At 39.1% G+C, this 22,686-nt stretch overlaps 1 long non-coding RNA gene across 1 annotated transcript; it reads left to right on the top strand.

The window, feature by feature from the left end:
* The first annotated feature begins 3,701 nt into the window (after positions 1 to 3,701).
* On the top strand, positions 3,702 to 11,750 carry LOC148790778 (uncharacterized). Its single transcript, XR_016077225.1, has 5 exons — positions 3,702 to 4,663; positions 5,620 to 5,668; positions 5,750 to 5,849; positions 5,934 to 6,002; positions 10,031 to 11,750. It is a non-coding gene; the product is annotated as an uncharacterized LOC148790778 (long non-coding RNA).
* Positions 11,751 to 22,686: the final 10,936 nt, after the last annotated feature.

The raw sequence follows: 22,686 nt of genomic DNA, 5'->3' as shown, positions 1-22,686 counted from the left end.
CTGTGCCACGGGCCAGGCTGGCCCGTGGGCCGAACCTTGGGCCAAGTCGAGCTATGCATCGGGCCAAAGCTATTTATTTAAAAAAATTGATAAAAAACTTAAAATTTTAATTTTATATGAATTTTTTGTATAAAATTGCTTATCTATGCAATAGTTAAATAAATTAGTATTATAAAATTAAAAAAATATTTATTTTATTAATATACTATATACAATATATTATTATATAATTATAAGTTATATTTTATTATATAAGTATATATAAAATATATATATATATAATATATATGGGTTGTGCTGGCCCGCGGGCTGCGGGCAGCACGGCCCGCTCAATAGTGTCGTGCCATGCCAGCCCGTGGACCTAAAATTCCAGGCCTAGCACGGCCCACATGGTTGTGCCGGGCCTGGCACGACCCATGGACCGTTGTGTCGGGCTGTGCTGTGTCAGTCCAAGTTCGTGTCGGGCCGCAGGCGGCACGACCTGATTTACACCTCTACATATGAGAATGAACTTTTGGCTATAGTTTAGGCAGTCCAGAAATGGAGGTCCTATCTTCTTGGTAGACGGTTCCAAATCAAGACTGCTCATCAAAGTCTCTCCCACATGCTGCGGCAAAAGATAGCCACCTCTGCACAATAGAAAATGCTGAGCAAAGTATTCAAGTATGACTCTGAAGTTGTGTACCATAAAGGGAAGGAGAATACAGTGGTTGATGCCTCATCCAGAGTCTTTGAAAGTGAGAGAGCTTGCCATATCGACATTAGTTCTTAGGCCACATGGGTCGAGGATATGTGAGGAAGGAAACTAGGGAGGACCCATTCTTGCAAGAAATTGTATAGACTGCACAAGGAGGGGACCTACCCAAGGGAGTGGTCTACAAAGATGAGTTGTTGTGGAAGCAAGCTATCACAACACAACAAGGTGATTGGGAGCAATCTGTTACTAACCGGATTATAAGGACCAAATGTGAAGTTTTCCAACATTGTAAGGGGGAGAATCTGCCATTACCTAGACTGCTATAGCCCATTGATGGATTTCATCGATCAATGGATTACCAACATCCAACCAAATAGGGGTGTCAATTGGCCGGTTTTGGGTTGGATCCAATCCGATCCAAACCTTATCAAATCGGATTTGGACGGTCCATATAATTATTGGATTGGGCCAATCCAAAATAAATTGGTCCATATTTTTATTGGTCTGAATTGGGCCTAAACCAAATTTCCAATAATCCAATTATGAAGCCCAACTCTTGTCCAATTTGAAATTGATCAAAACTGAAGCTGGCATAAAATCAATTTTACAAAAGTACTTTTACAAAAAGTAATTTTATGAAAAGTACTTCTTTCAAAAGCACTTTTATGAAAGTACTTTAATAAAAGCACTTTTACAAAAGAACTTCTATAGATGTACATTTATAAAAGCACTTTTATGAAAGCACTTTTATGAAAGTACTTTTATAAAAGTACTTTTACGAAATCACTTTTATGCAAGTACTTTTATAAAAGAATTCTTACAAAAGCACTTTTATGAAAGTACTTTTATAAAAGAACTTTTATGAAAGCACTTTTACAAAAGCACTTTTATGAAAGAACTTTTAAGAAAATACTTTTATAAAAGCACTTATACAAAAGTACTTTTACGAAAGCATTTTTACCAAAGCACTTCTATGAAAGTACATACGTTTACAAAAACACTTATACAAAAGTACTTTTACAAAAACATTCTTGTGAAAGTACTTTCGTTAAAGTACTTTTACACAAGCACTTTTATGAAAGTACTTTTACAGAAGTTCTTTTTCAATGCGAAAAAGGTATATTTTTGTAATTTTCAGATTTCTTCATTTTAATATACATATATATATATATATAGTTTTTATATGTTTTGTATTTTTATATATTATTTTTGATATTTCATTCGGTTTGGATTGGATCCAATCCAGTCCATTTACATTTTAATGGATTGGATTGGATTTGGTTTATATTAGATTTGGAATGGATTGGTCTAGTCCATTTGTAAGTGTACTCACACATTGGACTGGATCGGGTTGAACCAAATCCAGTCCAATTGGCACCTCTACAACCAGAAAACAACGATAATGGTAGTGGTCAGTTGACTATCAAAATATGGGCATTTCCTAGCTCTCACACATCATTACATGACTCTTGAGGTTGCCTAAGCACGGATTCAGTCTTCACTAGCACCTTTTGGCGAGAACTCTTGAAGCTCCAAGGTACTCCTATCACCCTAGTCAAATGGATAGACCGAAGACCCTAGCCGCGCACATTGTGGAGGCCTACTTTAGATGCTTCACCGGTGAACGGCCGAAGACGTGAGTAAGGGTGTCAATGGACTGGTTTTGGATTGGATCTCGTCCGGTCTAAAATCAATTTGGATAGATTGGATAGACCAATAAGACATAGTGGATTGGACCAATCGAGTCCAAAATATTTATTAGATTGGACTGGACCTGGTTCGTCCAGATAAATTTATATTGGATTTGGTTGGATTAAGCCAATATTCGGTCCATTGATATAAGATAAGAGTATAGGTGTCAATGGACCGGGTTTGGGTTGAAGCTAATCTAAATTAAAATGAATTTGAATAAATTGGACGATCCGAACATTGAATTGGATCGGTCCAAAATGGTCCAAATTATTCATTGGATTAGATTGGGCCTGGTCCACTTGTAATGGACTCACATTGGACTGGATCGGATTGAACCAAATCCAGTCCAATTGACACCCCTAGACGTGAGAGAGATGCTACCCTTGGACAAATGGTGGTGCAATACCGCCTACTAGACTTCAGCCCCAACCACCCGTTATCAGGCCGTGTATGGGGTTCCTGCCCCCAACCCTCTTGACATATATGCAGACATGAAGAGGTCAGAGAGGGAATCCCAAGAGGGAGACTGGGTCTATCTTCGCCTTTCAACCTTATCAGCAAGGCTCTATCGCTGCCCGCAAATCTCAGAAGCTGGTCGCGTGGTAGTGGTACTAAGGCTACAACTTGGCTCGGGTTGGCCCGAACCCAATCCGAAAATGTTGGATTGGGTTGGGTCGGGTTGATGTTCGGGTTAGGATTATGGTTGAAATTCATGAATCCGATTTTACTTTAGATTGAGTTAGGATTGACCCCTTAGGCAACTCGACCCAACCCGAACCTGACTCTATAGTACATGCCATATAGAAATATATGTTATATGTAATATATAACATATATAACCCGACCCGACTTGCAGCCCTACGTTACTGGCCCTTTCGGATCACAAGCAGACTCTCTCTCCACCTGAAAATTGTCGTATAAACTCCATCTTCCAGGTCTCCTATTTCAACACAAGCTTCCTACCACCTTTACTCCCAGATGGGGTTCTGCACCCCACTCCAAAGGCCATTCTCGACCGGCGGGCGGCGGAAGATCAAAAAGGGAACCCAAACTGCAACAGAGGTACTTATACAATGGGAATTAAGCAACAACAGAGATTGATGCCAAGTGGGAAAATTAGGGTCACCTGCCAACAAATTAAAACAAGCTGGAAGACCTCGCACAGGGACGCGTGTCTCCTCCAGAATCCAAGACCATCAGGTCCACCGAATAATTAGCCAGATGATGGAATGATTGTAACCGTTATGATCGGCAATGGTTAATGGTTGGGTAGCTATAAATATGTAAAAGGCCTTCCGTAATGAATAGAGACCAATTTTAATTTGCCTATTTCCTTTAGTTTCCTCCTCTGGTCTTGTTTTAACCCTTTCCATGTGAGCGGTGTCCCCGACACTAGAGCTCGGGGAAACCCAGCACTCTCAGCCTCAGCCCGTCAGAGGGAGGAGGTCCGTGCCAGAAGCCTTTGTTCAATGTTTCAGGCGTTGCTATGCTGCTCAATAAAAACATTCTGGGGTTATACGTTAAAATAATACGGTACAGGTTGTTTGTCCAGGTCCAGAACTTCTCTGATTATCAATAAATATTAAGTACACCACCACTATACTTCTGGCCAAATCAATCAAGAGAACCCAAAAAAGAAACTATGCGTTTTCTGGTTGTGTGTGACAAACAAGAGACTGTGTTTGGGAAACGACAAGCTTCTGGTGCATGCCCTTATTGTGGAGGGATAGTGCAAGCTATGGACGTAGAGAGTCGATACAGTTTCTGTGGCCTTCCTCTCTGGTTCATTCCCAGGAGGAAGTACATCTGCACCGTGTGCGCTAGGCGTTTAGAAGTCTGCCTTGGATAGAAAATTAAAGAAGGTTGATCAATCGAGGAAGACATCACGTTAATGACAGGAGAAGAGGTTATTATATTGGCCGGCTAATAGTCTTTGATGTGTCCCAACTCCCAAGAGATTTCTGGAATGACTCTTCACGGTCCAAGGCCCATTCAAGTCTTTGTATCGTTGATTTGAAATGAGGATCAGACGATCATGGTTACAGGTGAAGAAGCTTCACCATGATTCGATCAGTTTTAGTTTGTATATATTTGTATGGCTTACATTTTCATTTTACTTCTTCTTGTCCTGCTATTTCAGAAACAAATGATTTTGATCGATGAATTTGTTTGGGCAATTACAAGCTAGCACTGAATGAACAATAAATATAGGATATATTCGGTTCCCATTTGACCAAGGATTTTGAAGCTTTCAAAGGGGGAATTTGCCTTTGCGTATGTATTAAATTATTTTCATGGTCCATTTTCTCTTTATTTATTTAAAGGTTTATTTTATTTTTTTCACCTCCTAGTCCATAAAAAGAAGGGTTTATTTTACTGGTCTCCTTTATCCCAGATCCCTTCATCGTCATTGAACGTGGGTAACCCAGCTTTGAACTAATAGGATTAATCGGTGTGATGCTGCCCCAGCTTTGTTAAAGAGAAACTGAAGTAAAATTCTCAATTGGACAAATCTGTCCTAATCTAGGAATGTGGAATGTCAATGGTGGGGACCATACTCTCCATCATCCACCCCGATTTCGAAGCAACTCCCGACACCGACCTCAATCCCTGTCCAGAGAAAAATGAACCCCATCTTTGATCCCCAATGTGGACACAGGTTCCCCATCGAGGACTTGAGTCCCTGATTTTTTTTTTATTTTAATTAAAAGTTTGTTCTAGAAAAATGATTTAGTTAAGAAAAAGAAAAAGAAAAAAAAAATCCATCAATCTAAATCGGTTAAACACTTCAATAACAATTTTTTGAGTTGAAATGAATATAAATCTATTTAAGAATATATATACAAATAATATTTGAAAAATATTTAATATATTACATTTGGGGTGAAATCAACAATGTGGGGACTTATTCTTTTAATATATTAAGGAAGGAAGTGAAGAAATTTTCTTCTTTTTTTAAATTTTTGAATTTTTTTAATCCATGTTTTTTTTGTATCTAACCAATCAAAATCCTAGACTTGATTCGTGGTTGGCCACGTTCGATTGACTTTCCATGAAGTCAAACCTCTCCTAGATGGTGTCCAACTGAAACACGATCAACTTTCTAAACCTTGATTTTTCTTCTATTCTTCAAATCAGATTTGTCCCATTCTTTTTCTTCGTTATATTCTTATGATCAATGCCTATATCTCTTTTTTCTTTTCATGCCATACCTTTCACAATGGTGGAAGTAACTCTATTGTTGAGAGAGAAAAACAAGGGCAGAAGGACAAAATATAGGTAAATGGTTTCACCATCTCCTTTCTTTCTTCTCTATTCCAAACGCAGTTTAAGTTTTATTGTTTTTTCACCATAAACAAGGGGCGGGAAGATACTATTTTGGACAAAAAATAGAGGCAGAACTACTCTGGTTTAGACAAAAGTACAGGGGCGGAACCACTCTGATTCATCGCCCAAATGGGTAAACCACCTCCCCATCACCATTCTTCTTTATTTGTTACCAATATATATCAATTTTTTTTTTTTGCTTTTTGACTGAAAACAGGGGTAGAAAGACACTGTTTTGAAGGAAGAACACTGGGCACGAACAATTTACTTTGGTTCTTGAATCCGGGTATTTTAATCCATCTTTTTGTATTGAATATATAGTGAAAATACTATAGGATTGATTGGTAAGAAAAACTTTAAGAAGAAAACCAAAAAAAGGGGAAAACACTGTAAAATAACTTGTTTTCTAAAATCAGGTGAAGAAGGTGACCTGAAACGGGTCAATGCCAACCCGTTTTCGATAAATTGTGTAACAGGTCAACGACAACTTTCGATCCAGTAGTTTATATACCGTGTCATACACGGTTTCATAATAATAATTTTAACTATTATTATTATTTGTTTAATAATAATAATTTAATTATTATAACAATGATTAATATTAATTACAGTAATAACGATTAGCATTAATATATTGCAAATAACATTAGTAATTTTATGTCATTAAATTATATAAATTAAATTATTAACTATTATAACAATAATGGTTAATATCAATAATTACTAATATTAGTGATTAATATAGGGTGTGAATTAGTAAAAAAAATAGAAATTTATCAATAATTTAAGAAATTGTCATAAATTAGTATAAATTAAGAGAAAATAACCAAGAACATAATCAAACATTTATCAGTATTATCAGAAAATATGATAACTTCCATAAAAATTACAAATACTTAAGCAAAATGTCATAATTACCAAAAATGAATTAATAATATCTCCATAAAATATGATAAATTACCAAAATTATCATAAATAATTATCAAAAAGTAAATTGCCAATATTATCAGAAATTTTGATAAATTATCAAAAGTTATCAATAATTTTCAAAAAATAATAATAATTACCAGAAATGAATATAAACAGCGAAATTTATCAGAAATTACCTTAAATTGTCATAGATTATTGAGATGAACAAAAATTGACCAAGAAATAACCAAATATGGGTTACCAATAGAAAATTATCAATATTAAAAAAAAAATGTCTTATCCAAAAGTTATCAATATTATTTCTAATAATTATAATAAATTACCAAAGATCAACGTGGATAATTATTAATAATCTTAAAAAAATTATAGTAATTAGAAAAAATTACTACACAAAAAATTTATCAAAAATTACCATTAATTGTCATAAATCAGTAGGGATGAACAAAAACTAACCAATAAAATAACGAAAATTAGGTTACCAATATTTCCAAAAACAATATGATAATTTCTAGAAATCAATAGAAAACATAGAAACTTACTAATATATCCCAATAATTTAAGAAACCGTCAAGAATTAGTAGAAATTAAGAGAAATTAACCAACAATTATCAAAGATAATTCTCATAGATTATTAGAGATGAACACAAATTAACTAAGAAAATAACCAAATATGGGTTACCAATATTTCAAAAAAAAAATGATAATTTCTATGAATAAATAGAAAATTTATTGTTAATTATTAGAGATTATGTTATTAATTTAGCTGAATTTAGGAGTGCTTATGGATTGGTTTGGTTCGGTTGCAAGTTATTTAGCCAACCAAATCAACCTTTAGGTTAGGGAGTTTATCACCCAAAACCGACTGCCCATTATAGAAAAGCAGTCAACTCGAGTTGTGTCAATTTGTGTCGGTTTTCAGTTTGGCCAGTCATTTCAAAAGATTTAAACTTTAAAAGTTAAATTTAAATTTAAAAAATACAGTGATATTATTAAATAATTAATTTTACAATATGAAATATTTTAGAATAAGAAATATGGGAATTTTTTCACTTTTCCATATTAAAATTTATATTTAAAATATAAAATATTAATATATATTTATGGTTAAGTAGGTAGTTCGGTTTTGGCTGTTTACAAATGGCCAAATTGAAATTGGCCCGACCTGATCAAGTTGGGAAATTGTTGAACCAAAACAAAGTAGAAATACTCGACCTGGTCAAGTTGGGAAATTGTTGAACTGAAGCCAAGTAGAAATACTAGAAAACTCGGCGACTCAATTCAAGTGGGTTGGGTTGGTCAGTTTCATCATTTTGATAAATAACCCTAGCTGAAATTAATTATTGTTATTTTTCTATTGTAAAGAATTATTAAAAGTAGTATATAAAATATGTATAATCATTAATTATTTAAATGTTAAAATATAAAATAATTGTCTGCTCTTATGTATTTCTATAATTTAGCTTTCCATTAACAAAGTTTGTGCATCGCATGGGTCCCCACTAGTTTGAATTAATACCTATCTTTGTCCCTATCCCCATCCTTTCCAGAAAAATATCTATATCAAACTTGGAGAAGACCAAGTATCTTATGGTGATAGAGAAAATTGCCATCTCTATCCAAGTCCAAGCATTATTTTTTGGGTTTATGCCTAGGTGGTCAATTATTTACCCATCAATGTAGAATTAAAAACCATTTAGGCCCCATTCGCTTTTCGGTAAGTTACTTACCTGGGTAAATGCAATTACCTGGGTAAGCTTTTCCTAGGAAACACTTACCCGCGTAACTGCATTTACCCATGTTCTTTTATTTCTTAGATAAATAATGTAATGACCATTTTAGTCATAAAAATCCATTATTAAAAGGGGCATTTTTGTTCCATTCAAGTGTTATCAACTTTCCTCGTAGGTGGGAAAGTTATTTACCCACCTAGGAGATGGGTATCACTTACCTGGGTAATTGATACCCAGGAAAATAAACTTTTCCTGATTTCCACATTAATCTGAAAAATGAATATGGGATTCTTGGTCAATGGGAACCAAAATTCCATTGACCAACTTTCCCCCCTCTCAAAATCCAAAAAAAGAACGCCCCCTTAAATTAAATAGATAGGTAATTAATCTAGATTACACGACACAATAGATAATCCAAGTATTTTATTTAAGTTAACAATAAATTAATTATTAATATGGCTTAATAGTCTTTTTATATAAAACTATAATTAATTGTTTAAATCATTGCAATTGGGACCCACATAATAAGGGTATAATGGGCATAACATAATTGGGATCTTTATATTGCAATTGTAAATTCGTAATTAATATAAGATAAATAATTAGTTAATTTAAGTAATTTACCTAATAATCTGGTTTTATTAAAGTAAATATAAATCAATATAATATCTATATTAACTCAACTAAATTAGTTTAGCTAAATTAAATATAATTTTTAAAACATAATTAATTAATTTCCCTTTTTATTTTGGTATTTAAGACAACACTTCAATAACACTCAAAGATAAATGGTAATAAGAGGACTCCAATCCGCATCTCCACTGGGACTATCCAACTAACGTACCAACTGGCCACCAATCAGTTGGTATTAATTAGTTTCCTATATGTTAGACATCTTTGATAATTGCTCAATTAATTTAAGTAAGTTATCCATTAATCTATTTTGTAAATTAAATTAATTTAATATCTAATGATTTATCTCATACAATCTGTAATTATCTAAAGAGGAAACTTTTTGGATAAAGAAGAGACTACTTTGGGAAGCAAGAACAGATGCTTCTTATGTAGTTGATGCGGAAACAATAAAAAGGTTAAAAAAATCAAAAAATTTAATAGGAATTGAAGAAGATGGGGAAGGAATATTGAGCTGGACAATGCATTTCTACATTGTAAAATAAAATGTAAATAAATTTCGTAAAGCTGGGATTATTCCTTATAATTTGTAGCATTTTTTTTACTCATACATATCGATCTTTTGAATTGAACTACCCAATTTATAAGCTGATGAAAGCAATATTCTACTTCAAGTTCAAACGACCACTTCTTTTTTCAATGACTAATGAGTAATGGCTCTTTGAAACCAAAGTTACGTATATAAATGCTATTTTTAATTAAAGTTTGAGATTGACTGATCATGCAATGGGTAGGAATAATATTTCTGTACTAGTTTTTAGGGGTGAGCAAAAGGTTTGTTTGGTATAAAATCGAATTCAGAAAAATGGCAATTGACCGAAACCAAATTTAGGTTAAATCGAACCGAATTTTTTTTTTCGGTTAATTCGGTTTTTTTTTATTAAAACCAAAATGAGATAAAGGTTGAATCTTTAACCAAAAATTATTTCATTTTTTATTCAATACTGATAGAAAATTGCAGGGAATGAGAGAGAAGAAAAAGAAAAAAAAAAAACAATAAATACTTGGGATTTCATTTGCCGGTTGCTGCTGTCCACTTGTTGCTGCTTGTCGATGCTGGAGTTTGAGACTTCAGAAAGTCAAAAACAATATAGAGGATAGAGGTCAGAGGGATTGGTCGAATGAGAGAAGAAGAAAAAGAAAAAAAATGGTCGAAGACTCGAAGTTGAATGAGAGACTTCAGTTCAGTTGCTGCCGACTTGCCGCTTGCCGTTGCCAGAATTTGAGTTCAGTTGTTGCTTCGGAACGAGGGAAGACGGTCAGACTTAGACGGTCGCCTACCTGGCTACCTCCCCTCGACACTCGACAGTCGTCAATCAATATGGTTTTGGGTTTTAGCTTTTGGGTTTTGGCGGGCCAAAAAGGGTTATTAGTATAATTACTAATATACCCTTATAATTTCGGTTAACCGAATCTCAAATTGTTACCCGAAACTGAAAACCGAATATTAAATAACCGAAATTAAAAACCGAAACTGAACCATATATCCGATTAAACCAAACCGAATGCATCGAAACTGAAAATTAAGTTCGGTTATTCAGTTTAAGCCCAACTATGCTTACTCCTAGTAGTTTTGGACGGTTCATCATTGCATCTTCATTTGTTTGTTTACACATCTGTAAACACGAAAACCACTTTTTTTTATCAAAGCAGCAAACACCACTTTCTTCCTAGCTTCTCCCTAAGGCTATGTTTTGGTTTGAAAGAAAAGGTAGGAAAAGGAAAGGAAAGATAAGGAAACCAATACAAGATTTGTAAAGGTCTCCCTAACTTTTGTTTCCTTTCCCTACATTTTCCTTCAAACCAAACCTAATATAAAATACAAAATGGGATCAAAACTTATGAACCAGCTCCCGTTTTCCTCTTTAAATTCAAGAACCACTCTCTATTTTTGGGAAAAGTCATACAAAGATAAAGCCTTTACAGTTCAATCCAATGAAATTAGAACCCCACGACCAACTCCCATGTTCCCTCTTTTTGCAGAAGCCTCGAAAAAAAAAATAAAGCCGCATGATTTCTCATTCCTACAATGTTCCTAAAACCTTCTATATATGTGTAAAAAATATGGGTAAAATGCAAAAACCTCCCCTGAAATTTCTGACAATCATAAAAAATTCTCCTATAGTTTCACTTTAGCAAAAACCTTCCTTTTATTTTCCAAAAAAATCACACTGTCAATGACTTAGACGGAAAACGTATAGAATTACATTTTTATCCTTAGATGTCACCTGATTTATTTGCAAAATACCATTTCTGCCTTTACTCGAGCAACTCATTACACTCCTTGTACTTTTGAGAAAACACTTGAACCCAAACCCTAACAGTTGCAAGTGGTCATAGTACTCAAGATATTCCATACATCTTCCGGTGACGATTCTTCATCGGATGACAACTATGCTTCATCCTGTTGGTTGATTTCTTCTTGGAGATATTGACCGCATTAGGTTTCGATTTTTGGGTGGCTCAGCAGAATGTATCTAGGAAGATTAATCCATGCATACAAGTGTTGCAGAGAAATAGAGAAAAATGAAGCCCGTGACCTACAACTCCGGTGACAACTATGGGAATGGTGTGAATATTGGTAACACCAACACCAACCTTTTCCCATTTGTTAAATTTATAAAAAAATTATTATGTATGTTAATCCTGGTCGCCATGTTATGCTACTCTGCGCAGGCTAAGCTTCTTGAAGAGTTGAACCTTCTCAGCAAAATAAACAAATTGGTATACACGCCCCTCCTCTTCTCTCTTCCCCCTTTTCTTCTTCTTCACAGAAAATAGAGAGAAGAAAAAGAAGAAGAAAATGGAGAGAAGAAGAAAGAGAAGAAGAAGATGTGTAGATTTAAGCTTTGTTTTCGACTTTGACACGTCATTCATTGTTCAATTGATCATCACCTACAACCAGTTGAAGTTTTATGACTAATAACTAATGTAGCGCGATCCAGTCACTCCTAACTGGCACTCACGTGGCTCTTGGGATGTACCTGAGATGAAGAAGAAGAAGAAGAATCCCCGGGGGCTTGCTTGGCGGGAATACTCTGATGCTTAAGTCAGTACTCTGTAGGAGAAGCAAAGAGAAGACGAAGGCTAAGAGTGCAGATAGCGCGCTCTCACTGTATTCAAGAGATTAGAAGTCTCAAGAAGAAGTTTCTCTTCTGCCCGAAGGGCCTTTTAATGGGGCGTTCACGTCAGGTCGGGCATAACCGCCACTAGGCTCCTGCCACAGCCGTTACCTGCCAGGGCTGCGCAGGTGGCCGTTGTGACGTACTTCTCGTCTAGGTGAGTGGCACGTCTCCAATGTGGCAGGCACACCTCCGCCTGCTGAGAGACGTGGACGCAGACTGTCGAGAGGACAAGGGCTACGCCGTCGGTCAGGGACGTGGCGCAATCTGACCGGTACGGCCTGTCAGATAGAAGCTTCCTGAGGCACACTCATGCGGCTCATTCGCGAGCTACTTTGTAGCGAGCTCGGAACACTTCAGGATTACCCTCAATAGAAATGGTCCGTGGGATGACTTGTCTGCTTGGGAGCTTGGGCGAGCTAGTTCCCCTAGCTCACAAGCTAAAGTTGCCTCGGAGTATCCCTTCAAAGGTAGCTCGGGGAACCTGGAGCTCGCGTTGTGGCGAGCTCCTCCTTTTGTGAGCTACAATGTAGCGAGCTGCTTTATGGGCCCGTCACTTGGTCACACTAGGCTTCAATGCTGAGCCGTTGCTCGTGCTGAGTCAGTGTCCATGTGTCACCGTTTCATAGATCGGATCAAATTGTCCTCCATCAATAACAAAAGCTAATACTAACAGAATTTTAAATCCCTCACCGCTTCACATTTTTGTTCTCAGTCTCAAACCTGCTCCCCCAACCCAACCATTAATCTTCATCGACGGTGTTCAAAGTTCAAACCGCAATAGAACGGTCTTCAAAGGAAACATGCAACGAGAAGGCCAGAATGATCTATATTCTACTTTCTGATTTGCAGAGAGAGAAGAAAATAGGTGAAGACTCAAACGGAAATAAATAATTTAGCATAGTTTTCTTGATCTAAACCGGTGAAACGGAAACGAGTTTTTGTATATGGGTCTTTTGGGGATGAATTCATCTTCTACGAGAGTTGTGTAGTAACGTGAACGGGCAGCCCAGAGAATTGCTGTCCGAGCTCTCGAAAAGCCTTCTTCAACCTTGTTCTAGCTATCCTTCTTCTACAGATAATTGAAAACAACAAGAAAACTAAATTGAACAGACTCACTTTAATGTGATTGTCAGTTGTAGTAGTAGGACTGAATTTGAAGGATGGCATGGGAGACCCAGTAAAGAATTCTTGGATCAAATTCATCTCTGGAGCTGGTACCAGTGCTAGAGATATCTGCGGCACATGAGGATCTTTCTGTGATTAAAATGGGTAATGGATGAACTGAAAAGGTGGTGAGGGTTTTCTAATTAAATGTGTTGTTGGAGAGAATGGGGTCATTGTAACTTTGGAGGAGAAGCTCTGAGGCATGTCTGAAGACACTGTCTTTAGAACGTTATTTGCCCCCACTCAGTTTTACTGAGTTTACTGTTGGGTTACAGGAAAATTCATTCCCAGGATACAATAGAGCCTTGGGCGAGAATCTGCAACCAGTAAAGTTGAAGAGTCTCCAAAGAAACCTTCTGTGAGACTGTAGCAGACCGGACTGAGAGAGAGAGAGTGAATTTCAAAACTGTATGTTTTGGAGTCTGATTCATGCTCCTTAAATAATTTGTGAAGAGGTATGAGGAAAAGGTAGGTGCTAGTTTAGAGAAGGCACCTTGAACAGTCACAATTTCAAACATTGTGACTATTTAAAAAGTAGTTAACAGTTAGTGACTGTTAACTTTGAATTGTGCCTCTTGATCACACCAGATCGAATCGTGACCGTTGATCTCATCAACGGTGATCAACGGTCAACAACGCACCAAAACCAAAGCCACCCATCGCGAGCCACGCGAAGTGCGAGCAAAGTGCGCCTCTAAAGTGCCTCATTGCACCGCACACACGCGCGCACACACATGCGCACGCATTGCGCGGTATCAAATCCCCATACTCTCCTCTACTAATTCTAAGGAGTGTAAATCAACTCTTATTGAAATACTGAAAACAAAACTTATAATTATCCAATGTGGGACAAGTTCAAAACTGGGTTTTGTAAGAGAAAAACAGATTTTCAATCAAGTGTGCAGGTGCAATTTCTCATGTAATTGATCAATCAAACCCATTGGATTTAATCACTTATGAGATCAAAATCCAACAATTTCCCACATTGATTGATCAATTACATAGTTCTCTCTCAATCCAAACTACTATGACACAATTATGCATACAAAAGGTGTTTATCAACTTAAACCTCTTGTTAGTATAGTTATCTCAGAGCCTTGTCAAAATTATTGGTGGTAAGATTTTAAACCAATTACTCTCAAGACAGATCGGAGACACCTATACACACAAAAATGTTCAGTCTCTACAAGAGTTTCAAGTTTTGCTCAGCATTGTTATGGCCATGTGCTTCTTTCCTGGTTTCATGAACAATCTCGAGAGCAAACCCAAACCCTCATGAGAAGCGACACCACTTCTATGTTCACATAGGTGAAGTTTCACTATGTGCTCTGTTATTTGACACATTTTAGAACTTCATTAAGAGTTTATCTCAACCTCTCATCATAACGAACAACACTGTTTATGTTGTGATGGGAAATTTCTCAATGTTAGTGCTAACAATCACATTGCTGTAACTTGTTGTTACCCATTAAACCTAATACTGATGGTTTTTCAGTTCAGGTTGGGTTACCATTACAGGTGACTAAGTAAATGGTTTTAATCTCATCTCTTTGGTTGTCATTCTTACCAATTCTCTGGCAAAGCCCTTGGTAAGAGGATCAGCCATGTTTTTACACTTGACCTCACATAGGTTGTAGTAATGACTCCTTCTTGGATCAGTTGCCTAACAAATTCATGTCTCAGACTTATATGTCTGGACTTACCATTGTAGGTACCACTGTAGGCCCTTGATAGAATTGCCTCACTATCACAATAAATGGAAATTGGAGTTGTAGGACTAGGCCAAAGTTTTCTATCCAATAATAAATTCCTAATCCATTCAGCCTCTTTTCCAGCAGCCACTAAGGCTATGAATTCGGATTCCATGGTCGAGTGAGATATACAAGTTTGTCTTTTAGATGCCCAAGAGATTGCACCCCCACCAAGGACAAAAATCCATCCAGATGTGGACTTGTTATCTCTATTACCGGTAATCCAACTTGCATCAGTGTACCCTTCTAGTACAGCTGGATAATCACAATAAAACAAGCCAAATTCCAAGGTTCTCTTGAGATACCCAATAACTCTCTCAATTGCCTTCCAGTGCTCTGCACCGGGGTTACTTGTAAACCGATTGAGTTTATTTACTGCAAATGCAATATCAGGTCTGGTACAAAGCATAGCATACATCAATCTTCCTACTGCACTAGCATACTCAAGTTGTACAATTGCTCTACCAGTATTTTCTACTAGTTTTATACTAGAATCATATGGCGTGCTATATTCTTTAAACCATAAATGCTTAAATTTCTCAAGTACTTTTTCAATATAATGTGATTGGCTTAATGCATAGCCCCTACTATGCTTTTTAACTTTTATTCCCAAGATGGTATCTACTTCTCCTAAATCTTTCATATCGAAGACAGAGGATAAGTAGTTTTTAGTTTCATTTATGCCAACCATATTGGTACCCACAATAAGCATATCATCAACATAAAGACATACAATTACTCCATAATTTTCAGTGAATTTTGAGTAGATGCATCTATCAGCACTATTATGTTTAAAACCAAAAGCTAGGATGCAAGAATCAAATTTCTCATGCCACTGTTTAGGTGCTGGTTTTAATCCATATAGTGATTTCACCAGTTTGCAGACTTTTTTCTCGTTTCCAGGAAGAACAAATCCTTCTGGTTGTTCCATATAAACCTCTTCATTTAAATCACCATTTAAGAAAGCAGTTTTAACATCCATTTGGTGAACAGATAAGTGATAAATGGATGCTAATGCTATGAGTGTTCTAATAGAAGTTGTTCTAGCCACTGGTGCATAGGTGTCAAAGTAATCAATCCCTTCCTTTTGACTAAATCGTTTGGCTACCAATCTAGCCTTAAAAGTTTGTACAATTCCATCAGTGTTGTATTTTCTTCCAAACACCCATTTACATTTTATTAGTTTTGATCCTGGAGGCAGATCTATTAGTACCCATGTGTTATTTGACATTTTTGAATCCATTTCATCATTTATAGCTTCATTCCAAAAGACAACATCTCTAGAGGTCATGGCCTCATTATAGGTTTTTGGATCATTTTCAATGTTTAGGACAATATGTATTTTATTTTAAATCTTTTCTCTATCAACCTCAACCAAAAATACAATTGACTGAGTAGAGATAAAATCTGAACCTAAGTGTTTCTTTGTTCTTTGTCTTTGACTTCTTCTAAGTCCTATTGTAGGTGTTACAGTTGTGTCATTTCTTCTTTCAGTCTCATTATTATCAATAGGTACTGAGATCTGAGTTTTTCTGTCATTTTCTATGGATTCATTTTCTGTAGGTTCAGAACACAGCTTATTTTCAAAGAATTCAACATCTCTAGTCTCAATTATTATGTTGGACTCTAAGTCTAGAAGCCTATAGCCTTGCTATGTTCTGCATATCCAACAAACAAACTTTTCTTACTAAGCACCCCCACACTTTTAGATATGCTAAATTAGGCTTTCTTCCTGTCCATAATTCATATGGGCATTTGTTATTATCTCTAGAAACAATTCTGTTATGTAAATGGCAGGCTGTTAGGAGTGCTTCCCCCCACAGGTTTAAGAGTGCATTAGCTTTTGACAACATGCAGTTTATCATTTCTGTAAGTGTTCTATTTTTCCTTTCAGCTAGACCATTCTGTTGAGGGGTATAGGGAGCAGAACACTGATGTATTATTCCAAATTTTTCACAGAAAGAATTAAACTCATTTTTAAAGTATTCAGCACCCGTATCACTTCTAAGGATTTTAATTTTCTTTTCTAGTTGATTTTCAACTTCAGTCTTATATAGTTTAAACATGTCGAAGGCTTCATCCTTAGTTCTCATAAGGTAGACATAGGTGTGCCTAGAAAAGTCATCTATAAATGTTATGAAATATCTCTTACCTCCTCTAGTTAATACACCATTAAGTTCACAGATGTCAAAATAGATTAGTTCTAGAAGTTAAGAATTTCTCCTAACACTAGGGAAATGTTTCTTAGCCATTTTAGATTTTATACATATTTCACATTTTTCAGTTGATTCATTACTGTAAGCAATTATACCAAGTTTGCTCATGTTCTTTATGGATTTAAAATTCAAGTGTGCTAATCTATCATGCCATAAAGAGAAAGAATCAACAATATAAGCAGAAACTTTTCCTTCATTAATACTTAATTTGAACATACCATTACAACCATATCCCTTTCCAACAAACATACCATTCTTGGATAGGATTAGTTTGTCGGATTCAAAGACAACTTTGAATCCCCTCATACAAACAAGATTTACTGAAACCAAGTTCTTTCTAATGTTAGGAACATGAAGAACATTCAGGAGAGTTAGTGTCTTTCCGGAGGTGAAGTTCAACTCTACGTTGCCTCGTCCAGCAACTTTGGCACATGTTTGGTTTCCCATCTGTACCTCCTGGCCATCAGTCACTTCTTCATATGTCTTGAACAAGGACTTGTCCTTGCAAACATGGACTGTGGCGCCTGAATCAAACCACCATCCAGAAGACGATTTTGCCATGTTGACTTCAGTAATCATGGCCACGAGATTGTCTTCTACCATGTTTACAGATTTGGTTCCGCCTTTCCGATGTCAGAAGACTCGGGCATAATGCCCCTTCTTTCCACAAACATAGCAGGATCCTTTCTTATTGTTAATCTTCTTGAAGTTCCCATCCTTCTTCTTTACTTGTAATGCAGGGTTAGTCTTCTTCGATCCATTTTCCACAAAATTGACCTTAGAGTTCAGCATACCAGTCAGGGTCTTATCCCTACTGTCTCTAATTCGAGACTCTTCTTCAATACGAAGGTGTTGCTGAATTTGCTCCAAGGTAAGTTCTTCAGCCTTGTGTAGAAGCATCTTCCTCTAATCCTTCCAAGAGGGTGGAAGTTTGGCAATGATTGCTCCCACTTGGAAAGATTCAAGAAGGATGATGTTAAGGGGTCGAATTTTGTTGACTATCAATTGTAGTTCATGAACTTGCTCCAGTATAGGTTTATGGTCATTCATGGTGAAGTCAAAGTATTCTGCAATAAGATACTTATTCGTACCTGCTTCTTGCACCTTGTATTTAAATTCCAGGGCCTTCTAGATTTCTTTTGGAGATGTAAGTTTCTTGTAGAAGTTGCAAAGCCGGTCTGATAAAGCATTCAGTATGTGTCCTCGACACAAAAGTGAGTCATCTTCTCATTTTGCTCTTTCCTTCTTTAGTTTCTCTGAGTCTTTGTCAGTGGGTTCAGGAAGTGATTGCAGATTCGGGTCCAGCAGATAGTATAGCTTCAGTGTGGTTAGAAAGAAGATCATCTTGTCTTTCCATCGGCTGAAATTTGCTCCATCGAACTGGTCTAGTCGAACAAGATCTTGGTTCATCATCTTGATCGAAGTCATGCTTGCTTCTGTCTCCATTGCAGAATAACGTTCTAAAGTTGTTGGAGAAAATGGGGTCACTGTAACTTTGGAGGAGAAGCTCTGAGGTGCGTTTGAAGACATTGTCTTTAGAACGTTATTTGCCCCGACTCAGTTTTACTGAGTTTGTTGTTGGGTTACAGGCAAATTCGTTCCCATGATACAACAGAGCCTTGGGCGAGAATCTGTAATCAACAAAGTTGAAGAGTCTCCAAAGAAATCTTCTTTGAGACTATAGCAAACCAGACTGAGAGAGAGAGAGAGAGTGAATTTCGAAATTGTATGTTTTGGAGTCTGATTCATGTTCCTTAAATAATTTGTGAAGAGGTATGAGGAAAAGGTAGGTGCTAGTTTAGAGAAGGCACCTTGAATAGTCACAATTTCAAACATTGTGACTGTTTAAATAGTAGTTAACAGTTAGTGACTGTTAACTTTAAATTGTGCCTCTTGATCACACCCGATCGAATTGTGACCGTTGATCTCATCAACGGTGATCAACGGTCAGCAACACACCAAAACCAAAGCCACCCATCGCGAGCCACGCGAAGTGCGAGCAAAGTGCGCCTCTAAAGCGCCTCATTGCGCTGCACACACAAGCACACACGCATGCGCGCGTGTTGCATGGTATCGAATCCCCTTACTCTCTTGTACTAATTCTAAGGAGTGTAAATCAGCTCAATCAAACCCATTGGATTTAATCTCTTATGAGATCAAAATCCAAAAAAATGGACAAAAGTAGAGAAGCAGAAGGAGTAGGTAAGACCGGAAGAACACCGTTGCAGTTATTGTTAAAATCTATAGTTGTCGAAGGTGGTTAATTGTTGGGTTAGGGGAGCAAGGTTTGGGTTTGATAACAAAGGGTTTTAGAATTTTTTGTCAGTAAAGCTTCAAACGGTCGTAGGTAATGGCTAGATGAGCACTGATGGAGGGAGATTTGGCCCGACCTCGTAGCTCAGGTACACATAGGTGTGACCTAGCTCAAACAGTGACTCAGCATGATAGCACAATGGACGTAAGCACAACTCGGTGGGGAGGTCCCACCGAGTTCAGCACGGCAACTCGGCAGGTAAACTACTCGCCGAAAGCTGCCTCGCCCACACCTCCTCCCGGGGGTTAAGGCACTTCGGGGGGTCCCGAGTTCGGGGCACCCTGACCCCTTTTGAGACCCGAGCTCCTCCCAATGGACCTCAGGCCACTCCCAAGCAAGAACGCACCGATTCTTCTTCGGACGCCCCGAGGCACAAAGACCTCGGGTCGGCTAGCTCGGCACAACCGGTTGCAGGCAGCCCGTCATTCAAATGACAGCCCAGCTCAGGGAAATTTGCAGGAGAACAGCTCGGTATACCATAGGAGGGCTTCCTGCCCGACCGCCGTACCTGACAAGCCTGCAAATTGCAGGCATGTCCCCTCGCCGCGCCTGCCACCTTTAGAAAGGCATCCCACACCTGACAAACACATACCTTGCATGACGGCCCCACACGTGCCACCTCAGCCCTGCTTGTAACGGCTGTGGCAGACTAACAGTGGCGGTTATACCTGCCCTGCCAGAAGTCAGAGGGCCTAGAGCAATGGAATTCAGTTATAAGGAGCTTATCCTCAAGGAACAAGGTATCTGGAATAGCTAGCGCAACCTGCACTCTTAGTGTTCACTCTCTTCTAGTTTCTTGCACACAGTACTAATTTAACCATCGGAGCGTTCCCGCCGGGAAACCCCCCGGGAGTTCTTCCTCCTTCTTCTCGTTTCAGGTACATCTCAGGAGCCACGCGAGCGCCAGCTAGGAGTGACCGGATTGTGCTACATCATTTGGCGCCGTCTGTGGGAAACGCTTCAAACAGCCTTTCCCTCCAAACTCTATCAGTTCCTTCTTCTTCCTTGAAACAACTCAACGCTCATGGCTTCTTCTAGCAATGTCGGACAAAGCACGGAAATGAATAACTCCAGGGAAAAACCCCAACTTCCTATTGTCTGTATTGGACAGTTCACCGTCCCCCTCTCAGCGGACGGAATCCCCAGCTTGAACGTGCCTCTCACAATGGCACCTGTCATCGCCCCACTCCCTGCTACAGTCGGAACGACGTTCACCGAACCTTCAGTCGTGCCCCCAGCGGCCAGCCCAAACCAGTTGGAGGACCTGGTGCAGTGCATGAGGGCCATGCAGGCTCAAATGCAACAGTTCCAACAACTTCAACTCTATCAACAGCACGTACTGTACCTGGTCTCCTAGTATCAGTATCAGTAGTAGTTCCCCCAGCTGCCCCAACCTCAGCTTCAGCAGCCTCAGCTCTCGCCTCAGTGCCTAGCGTCGCAGCAAGCCAAATCTCGCCGCCAGAGCGAGCACTCCGGCCGAGGAGAGGCCCCCCAAAATCTCCCAAAAAATCAGGCCTCCCCCCATGATAGACGGGAGAGACCAGCTATCCCGATCTCGCCGCGGGCGGACAGGTCGGGAGGACCCCGGCTCGGCAGGTCTATGGCACCGCGAAAATCGAAGTTCAGAACCCAGATCCTTGAAAACCGGTTCGAGATCCTGGCAACAGACTCCAAGCAGGACCCCTCTGTCCGTAGCCATCACCAGCAGACCGAGCCATTCACTGCGCAAACCATTCTAGACAGCGCGGAGGTGAGCAGCATGAACGCCGAGCCCATCAAGAAGCAGAGACGCTGCCGCCGAGCTCGCCGATCTGTCACCTGCGATTTGCCCAAGCTCATGGGCAAAGAAGAGGTAGGCTCGGCCGAAGCCAAAGCTCCCCTCCTCTCGGTTTCGTCCCCCCGGTCTTCCGAACTCCTAGCAGTCCTGGTGCCCAAGGATTTCAAGCTCCCCCCTCTTGATAAGTATGATGGGTCGTTCGACCCGAATGATCATGTAGATGCCTTTCAGTCACAGATGCACCTGGCGCGAGCCAGTGAGTCGTGCATGTGCGTGGCCTTCTCCACTACTTTCAGGGGAGCGGCCCGCACGTGGTACCGGAACTTGGCATCCGGGTCAATAAGAAGTTGGGCGCAGTTCGCGCAAGCCTTCACGTCGCACTTTGTCACCAGCAAACGGTGCCCACAAACCGAAGAAAGCATCTTCAACGTGGCACAAAGAGAGGGAGAGTCCATCCGGAGCTATATCAAGCAGTTCAATGACGCTTGTATGCAGATACCGCGCCTAGACCCCGCCATACGCCTTGCTGCAGCCAAGAAGGGTGTGGTGCACAAAGAGTTCAAGTGGCACATGGTCGTCAACCAACCCGTGACCATAACCGAGTTTCTAAAGCTTGCAGATAAGTTCATAGCCACTGAAGAGGAGATCAACCAGAAGGGCGAGGCCGCACCCGAAAAAAGAAAGAGAGAAGAAGGAGAGCCTTCCAACCAAGGGGACACCCGAAGGAAAAAAGAAACAGTTCGGAGGGCAAAGCCGGGTCAGTTGTTCTGAGCTCCCGCACCAGACTGAGCTGATTACACCCCACTAAACGCAAAGCGAGCCGAAATCCTGATGGCCATCAAGGACGCCCCATACGTGAAGTGGCCACCCCGTCTGAGGGGGAATCCCAATGAGAGAAATAAGAGTCTGTATTGCAGTTTTCACAAAGACCACGGTCACAGTACCGAGAGTTGTAAAAACCTCCGTGACGAGATAAAGGAGCTCATCCGTCGCGGATATTTGAGAAACTTTGTACAAAATAATAATAATAATAGTAATAGAACAGGTCGACAAGGGGAGCACAGCAAAGATGCACCCGAGTCCAGCAGCAGGCCGGCCGAACAACCGCAGAGGCAGCCTCTAGAGGAGAGGCCAGTTCGGGGGACCATCCACATGATAGTGGGAGGTTCGATCGTTACGGGTTGCACCTCAGCAGCAGCTCAGACGTCAGTTCGTGAGGCCACCCGGGAAGAGCAGAACCCCCCAAAGCAGCCGAAGACGAGAGATCCAA

The sequence above is a fragment of the Nelumbo nucifera genome, chromosome 6 (genome assembly GCF_055504915.1).
Source record: "Nelumbo nucifera cultivar China Antique chromosome 6, China Antique-T2T, whole genome shotgun sequence".
NCBI classification, from domain to species: Eukaryota; Viridiplantae; Streptophyta; class Magnoliopsida; order Proteales; family Nelumbonaceae; genus Nelumbo; species Nelumbo nucifera.
The sequence above is the reverse complement of the archived record's forward strand: the minus strand, read 5'-3'. Positions and strand labels throughout refer to the sequence as shown.